This window comes from Hyaena hyaena, unplaced genomic scaffold (genome assembly GCF_003009895.1).
Source record: "Hyaena hyaena isolate Hyena2069 unplaced genomic scaffold, ASM300989v1 scaffold_231, whole genome shotgun sequence".
Taxonomy (NCBI): domain Eukaryota; kingdom Metazoa; phylum Chordata; class Mammalia; order Carnivora; family Hyaenidae; genus Hyaena; species Hyaena hyaena.
Genome location: NW_024080862.1, coordinates 2,346,297 through 2,354,390, shown reverse-complemented (window position 1 = coordinate 2,354,390; position 8,094 = coordinate 2,346,297).

The following is an 8,094-nucleotide window of genomic DNA, read 5'->3' as shown; positions in this document are numbered from 1 at the left end:
AGTACAGCCAGACATGTGGTTCTGAAGAACAAAAATGGTTTAAGATATAACATTTCACCCATCTACAAAGTGTTCAAAAGAGACAGGAGAACAGCTTATGCAAGATTTGATGCCAATTAGAACATTTAAAAAAAATTTTTTTTTAATGTTTTATTTATTTCTAGGAGAGAGAGAGACAGCGTGAGCAGGGGAGGGTCAGAGAGAGAGGGAGTCACAGACTGAAACAGGCTCCAGGTTCCGAGCTGGCAGTCAGCACAGANCAGAGAGAGAGGGAGTCACAGACTGAAACAGGCTCCAGGTTCCGAGCTGGCAGTCAGCACAGAGCCCGACGTGGGGCTCGAACCCACAAACCGCGAGATCATGACCTAAGCGAAAGTCGGACGCTCAACCGACTATGCCACCCAGGCGCCCCCAATTAGAACATTTTTAACGTGACAGTCAACCAGGTAGGCCTCAGCAGGTAGCCGGCAAAGCTAAGTCAATGACAAAACAATTGCCTTTCATAAGATAAACTATGGAAATAGGATGCTTTAAAAACGCAGTCAGTTCAGTTAAGGAGGCCACTTGTGATGAGCACTGGGTGCTGTATGAAAGTCCTGAATTACTGTATTGTACAAATGAAACTAATATTACATTGTAGGTTAACTAACTGGAGTTCAAATAAAAACTTTTAAAAAACCCAGTCAATTCAAATTAATCTCATCGTAAGTCTTACTAAGTTTACGACATGTGATCACTCGGAGATGTGCTTAAAATGGAAGGATTTCTGAGTGACACATGCAATCTCATTCAGCCTTCATTTCATTTCTAGCCCCTGTTGCTCCTCTCGGGATACTCTTTATGTTACAAGATACACTTCGACTGTCACTTCTCAGGAATCCTTTTCTTTTTCACTTAATTTTACTTTAGAGAGAGAGAGCAGGGGATGGGGGCAGACTGAGAAAGAAAGAATCCTAAGCAGGCTCCACACACAGCGTGGAACCTGACACGGGGTTTGATCCCACGACCCTGCGATCGTGATCTGAGCTGAAATCAAGAGTCCCACACTCAACCGACTGAGTCATCCAGGCGACCCTCAGGAATCTTTTACTGCTTCCCACTGTTACACCCAGATCGCAGTATCCTAACCGACCAGAGACCACCAGGGAGACCGAGTCACGCATGCAAAGGCAAAGGGCTTTATTACAGGCTTAAGCTCGGGCTCACAGACTTCACCAGCATATGGGTCTGTGCTGAGAGCCTCGAACAAGGGCAGAGTAGGGTTTTTATGGGGTTTGAGACGGGGGAGTTACAGAAGTTGTGGCAGGGGAACAGTGATCCAATCATAATTATTCAACATCATTGACAGCAGGTTTGACCACACACATTGTCTAGAGTATTCATTACTTTTGGCGGGATCCAATTACAACATTTAGAGTACCTTTGAAATTCAACCAATCACAGAACGAGCCTAGGGTCTTGTTTGGCGACTAACAGGTTAACTTTAACATTAGGTAACAGGGTCCTATCTATAGTGTATCTCCAGGCCTCTCCCTTAGTAATGTGGAGGGTGGTCGCTGGCCTTTCCTGATTGGGTGTTGCAAGGGTGGTTTCTCCTGCCTTGGGCAATGTGTAACTGCCTGATAGTTTCGGGAAAGCTGAAACTCAGGCCTTCTAGTTCAGAGGGGAAACTTAAAGCTTGTCATGGAGTCAGTTTGGTTTAGACGTTTACACTTACGGTCTTACACCACCAGATAACATGTACTCTCCCCCTTCTACATCCCAGGGACACTTAGTGTGTGATTCCCTTATGGCACATGACTCTTCCTCAGTCTTACATTAGTGATTTGTGCATTCGCCAATCCCCCTTTCCCTTGAGGAAGATATAAGTTCCTCAGTCACAGAGACTCTGCAGCCAGCCTGCCTGGGTTTCAATCTCAGCCCTACCACTTGCTAGTTCTGCACAAATTACTACATCTCTCTGAGCCTCAATTTCCTCATCTACAAAATGGGGATGAAATCATTTCAACTTTATATAGAGTCATTTGGAAGATTCACTGAAGTCATACACATATAACAGGATGTTAAAATGGAAATTTAGACTGCAGGGTCTGGATAAAATAGATACAACATCTTGAAAAAAGAACTAGAGCAAGATGTATCTTTTCTTTTTAAAAAAATTATTTGTTTTTAATGTTTATTTTTGAGAGAGCTAGTGAGCAGGAGGGGGCAGAGAGAGGGAGAGAGAGAATCCCAAGCAGGCTCTGTGTTGTCAGCACGCAGCCTTATGTGGGTATCAATCTCACAAACTGTGACATCACGACCTGAGCTGAAAGCAATAGCCAGACGCTTAACCGACTACACCATCCAGGCACTGCACATCTTTTTTTTTTTTTTATTAAGGGTTTTTTGTTGTTGTTGTTGTTTTGTTTTTGAGAGAGAGAGAGAGAGAGAAAGCATGATCGGGGATGGGCAGAGGGAGAGAATCCCAAGCAGTCTCTGCTGTCAGTGCAGAGCCCCACATGGGGCTTAAACTCATGAACAACAAGATCCTGACCTGAGCCAAAATCAAGACCCAGTCACTTAACCACCTGTGCCACCCAGGGACCCCAAGATGAATCTTTTCAAAGTAGCCATCTGAAAACCAGCTCCTTGTCTATTACTGGCCGCCCCCAGCCATACCACCCTGAATGTGTCAGAAAACTAGTTCCTAAACTCCTAAGCCCTTGTCCACATGGAATATGAAAGGGTTCAAGGGCAGAGATTGAGGAATTTCTTTCAAAGTAAATTTCTTTAGAGATAATTATTCTCTGATTCTCACCCTGAGGAGAATGGGTAGAGAGAGCTTCACTACTTTCATCCTAAGTCATGAGAGGGAGGTTTTAAGGAAACCACCTATAAAGATGAATATGTACCCCTAAGTTTTAGAAGAAATCTTGTGTGTTTATTATATTTAAACTATGCAACTCTGTGAAAGAAGACAAGAGGAACCAATAGTGTGGATGTTAAAAGACAGTATGTTAGAAACATCTAAGATGTGTTAAAGATAAAGAGAATAATGGATTCTATCATTTTTTAAATGGAATAAGTGAGAGTATGTCTTATGGACAGAAAAGGATGGAAAGATGAAGTCACAGGTAGATAATGTACCATGCCGCTTCCAGACTGACAACTACTTTACCCCTAAATTGCTCATCCACCTGTGATACCCACTATGGTCCCACTGTGAACCCATCGTGCTCTTCCCAGGATATGCACATAAAGCCCATTCCTGACACAAAACAGAGCAAAGCGAAGCAAAACAAACCATTGCTGCTCAACAGCTAACTGGCAAGCCATGGCTAAAGGCCAGCTTCAAGTGTGTCTCTGACAGAGTAAACATGTTGGCTCCAAGCACCTTTTATATGCTGAGCCCCTTTGCTCATTTTCAGATCTGGTACTTACAACCAACCACACTATCAGTGGGGAAACTGATGTTGCAAGGGGCCAGGGATAAGAGGGGACATACAAACAATGAGAAACAAAGGATTCAGGTAGTGTAGTTCTTCAATTCTGCTCACATACTACCCTAAGATGTAATAAACCTGCTCACACACTACCCTAAGATGTGATAAACCTACCCATCTGTTTCTCTTTGTTCTCTGTTGTGTGTTTTAAATTGATTGAATAAATCATGCCATTTGACCATCTTATTTTCATCTCTGAATGATTCTATTTTGTAACCTCTGGGATAGCTTGTCAGATAGTGTACTACAAGTTACCTCTGGGATAGCTTGTCAGATAGTGTACTACAAGTTACCTCTGAATCAAAGTAATTTCCCACATGACAGAGACACACAAAGCTGGGGTCTGCTTTCTGCCTGGAAAACCTAAAAAGTGAGGAGTGGTCTCGATGGCTACCTTAAAGGCAAGACTGAAGACACTGCTGCTATTATGTTGGACTTGACTGGCATTCCCAACATTTGTCAGGCAGATGTGGGAGGGACCTGGGATTGTGTTGACCCAGCAGCCTGGCAGGTACAGGGACATCAGTAGAAAAGGCTGGAGGTAAAATGTGGATGACCAGAAACAGAAGAATGATCTGTGAGCAATCCAAGAACAGTAGAGATGCTTCTGGTTTATCAAGGGAGCTGTTTGTGATAGATTCCACAGAAATTGAGAGAATTTTCAAAGGGCCCATAAAAGTTGGGTTCAGAGAGCACCAACTCAGATTATGAAGGGTCATAGGTGAAGTGTTTTCTGGTTCTCTTTGCCTCCCCTCCCACCTCTGGAGGATTCTGAAACCACAGTAAGCCAGGGCCAGGAGGTGGGGGGAAAACCTGGCCTTGTGGCAAGAAGAGGGAACCATCTAGTCATAGTCACTTCCTGCCCACAGCAAGCCTCACCTGGGGAAGGGAAAAGTCTTAATTTTCAATCAAGATCAGGAGCTTTACTATTACTTAAGAATGGACATTCTTCTTATTAAATTTCAATAGTCTGCCCTATGAGAAACCAGAGAAATCATGAGACTTGCCCAAATTTTCATTTAGGAGATTAGAAGAACTAGCCCCACAGAACAAAATGTAAAGGAGTAGTGGAGACAAAAATAAAATTATTATCAGAACCCATAGTTCTAGCTTCCTCAATATGATATTTACATATGTAAAGTGCTTAGAACAGTACATAGCACATAATAAGTGCTAAGTAAATAATTAGCCATTCTATATTATTATTATTATCTAGCTATTATTATCTTCATTGCCTAGCATGATGACTTGTACACAGTAAGAGCCTAATAAATGTTTTATCAAGTTAAACTGAATTCATAGGAGAGGTGATTAAACAATTTAATAGCTCTCTAAGATCTAGAGCAAAAAGTAAAGTGTCCAGAACTTTTTTGAGGATCTCTCCTGAAACCTATAGCTCATTTAAAAGGATAGAAAAGAGAATACCATAGAGCATGCAAAGGTCTTTTTTCCCCCTGCCTTATATCATAAAAACCAGACAAGCTCTGAAATAGGCTTCACATCGTCCAGAGGATCAAAGGAAACCATTTCCATCACTAGTCTTAAATTTCAAAAGCAATTTCTTAATCCCAAAAGCTGAAGTACTGGTTATTTGAGAGAAAACTAAAGAAAACAAATTGCTCATAGAGGGTGTGCCAGAACACACTTGTGGGCACCATGCAGACACATCTGCCTGGATTCCTGTGGCCTTTGTAGAGCGTAGGCATAATCCTGGGCCTCTACAGCCCATCTCCACTCTGTTTTAGAAGGCAGCTTACATCTTGCATTTGACTGTATACATATTTAAAAGAACTTAACTTATTTTCAGTGCTGACTCCCTGCATGCTATTTCCAGAGAGTGCCTTCTAGTTAGGAGGCAAAAATCATTGAGTTGGACTCTAATTTATTCCCCCGAAGGTAAGAAAGTTGCTGCAGTGTATTTTTTGCAGCATCTAAATTCTATTAAAGGAAAGGATGTTAGACGAAACTCACACAACCTTTTGAGTTTTTGTTCTTTTGTTTTTGGGGATCTGTTTTCTTGCTTCAAGGTTATTTGCCATCATATCAAATTCCACAAATTTTCTTGATTCACAGTCCATTTTTTTTTTCATCATGGTCCAAATACTGGTAAGATGATTTCACTGTCTTTCAACAATCAGCTACCCAAAAGAAGGGCTAAAGATCTATAAAGGTCCGTAGCCCTATTTTAATGCTTTAAACAAAAATTTTTAATTGAATAGTATGATAGGACTCTGAAAAAACACGTTTTAGATTAATGTTTTTGTTCAGTAACCTTGCCAATGGATCATTCACAAAATTTGAACATGTAAGTATGCATTTTGATCAGCTTTCAGGATTATTTTGAGCTAACTAGCAAGGAATGTGAAACTATGTTTACTTGGTTCTTACCAGACTCTTCCTACTTAGGGAAAACCCCAAAACCTTGACGAACTCATGAGGCCTGCTGAAGGCAGGAAGTGTCTGTGACAAGATGGTTCCCTCTTCTTGCCTCCAGCCCAACTTTTCCCTTCACCTTCTGGAGCTGGCTTACTGTGGTTTCAGACTCCTGCAGGGAGGGGAGGGGAGGCAAGGAGGACCTTTTTATCTATGGTCCTTTAATGGACCTAATGTGAGTTGGTGCTCTCTGAACCCAGTTCTTGTGGGTCCTTTGGAACTACTTTGGTCCTTTGTAAATTAATAGCTAGGGATCTATTGCATGCATATACTTTCATATGTATCATGTGTTATTCTACAATATAACTTTGTGTATGAGAGCAAGTGGGCACACCAAACATAACTGCATTAAATACAATGGCCTCTAAATTGTATCCAAATGTTACCAACTACCTGTGCAAATTGTTTAGTTATTAATTTTCTATCACTTCTCCTAGAGAGAAATATTTTGGGGCAATTTTTTAAAGAATTGCTCAGACCATTAAATGAAACTAAAGATGAACCCTCAGTTTCTAACAAACGCAACTTTTAAAAATTATGGATATTTTAACTGATTTTTATTGCTATTTGATATTATTTATATTTCTAATAAAAAAGGAATACAAATTTATCATAAAAATTTGAGAACTACAGAAAAGCACAAAGAAATATTATAGCTCTCATAATTCATGTTTAGTGTATTTCCATATACATGTATTTTTCTTTTTTTGCACTGATATCCTATACATACTGCTTTGTGACATGTTTCTTTTCACTTGTCATGAATGGTTTCCCATTACTTTAAAGTACAATATGCCATTATATTCTAAAATTTAGCCAATCCCCCATCATTGCAGTTATATGGTGACCATTTTCTTCATTCCAAATAACATGGGGTAAATACTGATGCACAAAAATCTCTTTGAACTCCTCATTGTTTCTTTAGAAATTCTAGAAATGGAAACACTGGGTTCAGGATCTGAACGTCTTCAAAGCTTACAACGGGAAATGTAATTTAGCAGGCTTGCCTTGGAATTTTACATTTCTAAAAATAGTGACTCCAATGAAATGACTAGAGTCCTATTCTGGGTGGCTTCCTTCGCAGGAATAGTCCCAAAGCTGAACTCCCCAGTACCCGGTTAACCTATTAGGTCCCTGTGTGACGTGTTCATGCTGGCCCCTCTGCTGCAGCGGTAAGCCTGAGCTCCAGCCCTGCTGTCTCGTGCGCCAGCCACTTGACAGCCTCCACGTCTGCCCCGCTCCCATGCCAGCCAGCACAGGAACTGGAGAGATCAAACAGGTCAGCAACCCAAGATGACTCCATCCATTTCCACTTTTGCCTCTCTACTTTTCTGGGCATATGGTCTCCAGCACACTTGTGAAATGTCTCAGTCTGAACGTGAAAGACTGGGTGCCACTAAGGAGTAGCTAAATGCGTTCAAGATGAAACGAGAAAATAATATCAAGCAACACTTCTTCAGTTGCCAGATTCCATTTTCAGAGTCTCTGTTTCATATTTCCCATCAAAAACAAAGTTAGGATTTCATAGCAAAAGAGAGGAATGACTGATAATTATGAAAGATGATTTTGTGAAGAACCATATTTGACTTTGGGTGATGTTAACCAAGCTGCCGTGTTATACCATTAGTAAGGAAAAATGAAGTGACAGGGGTGGGGAGGCATCAGCAACAGCCTGTCCATCGGTGGAGTTGAGGTGACAGCGATCTCCTTCATGGCACCCTTTTGAACCTGGTTAACAGTCTTTCCAAGGAACAGTCATTACTGGGCCATAAAACACTTGCCCCTAAGAGACTATAAAATAAACCCATTTTCAATGAACCACCACTGAAGGAACCAAGAATGTCAAGCCAAGGTAAAGTTTTATTCATCTGTTTGGTAGTGGAAAGATTAAAAGCAGAGTGTTTACTGCCAAAATAATTTTTTGATCACCTGCACATTTTAATTTACTGCTTATAATGATCCTTATTGTTCACAAGTAATAATGTGTTTTGACTATCTTAGGAAAGCAGTTGTTGTAGAAAATTTATTTATACATATGTAACAGAATTTTTAAAGTCGAAGGCAAAGCAGTGTCTAACCTAAGACTTAACCTAATTTCTCACCTTGATTTTGTTAAATAAATGCATCAACTTCTGTTTCTGTGATGGAGGATTAAGTAGTTTGTACTAACTTTCCT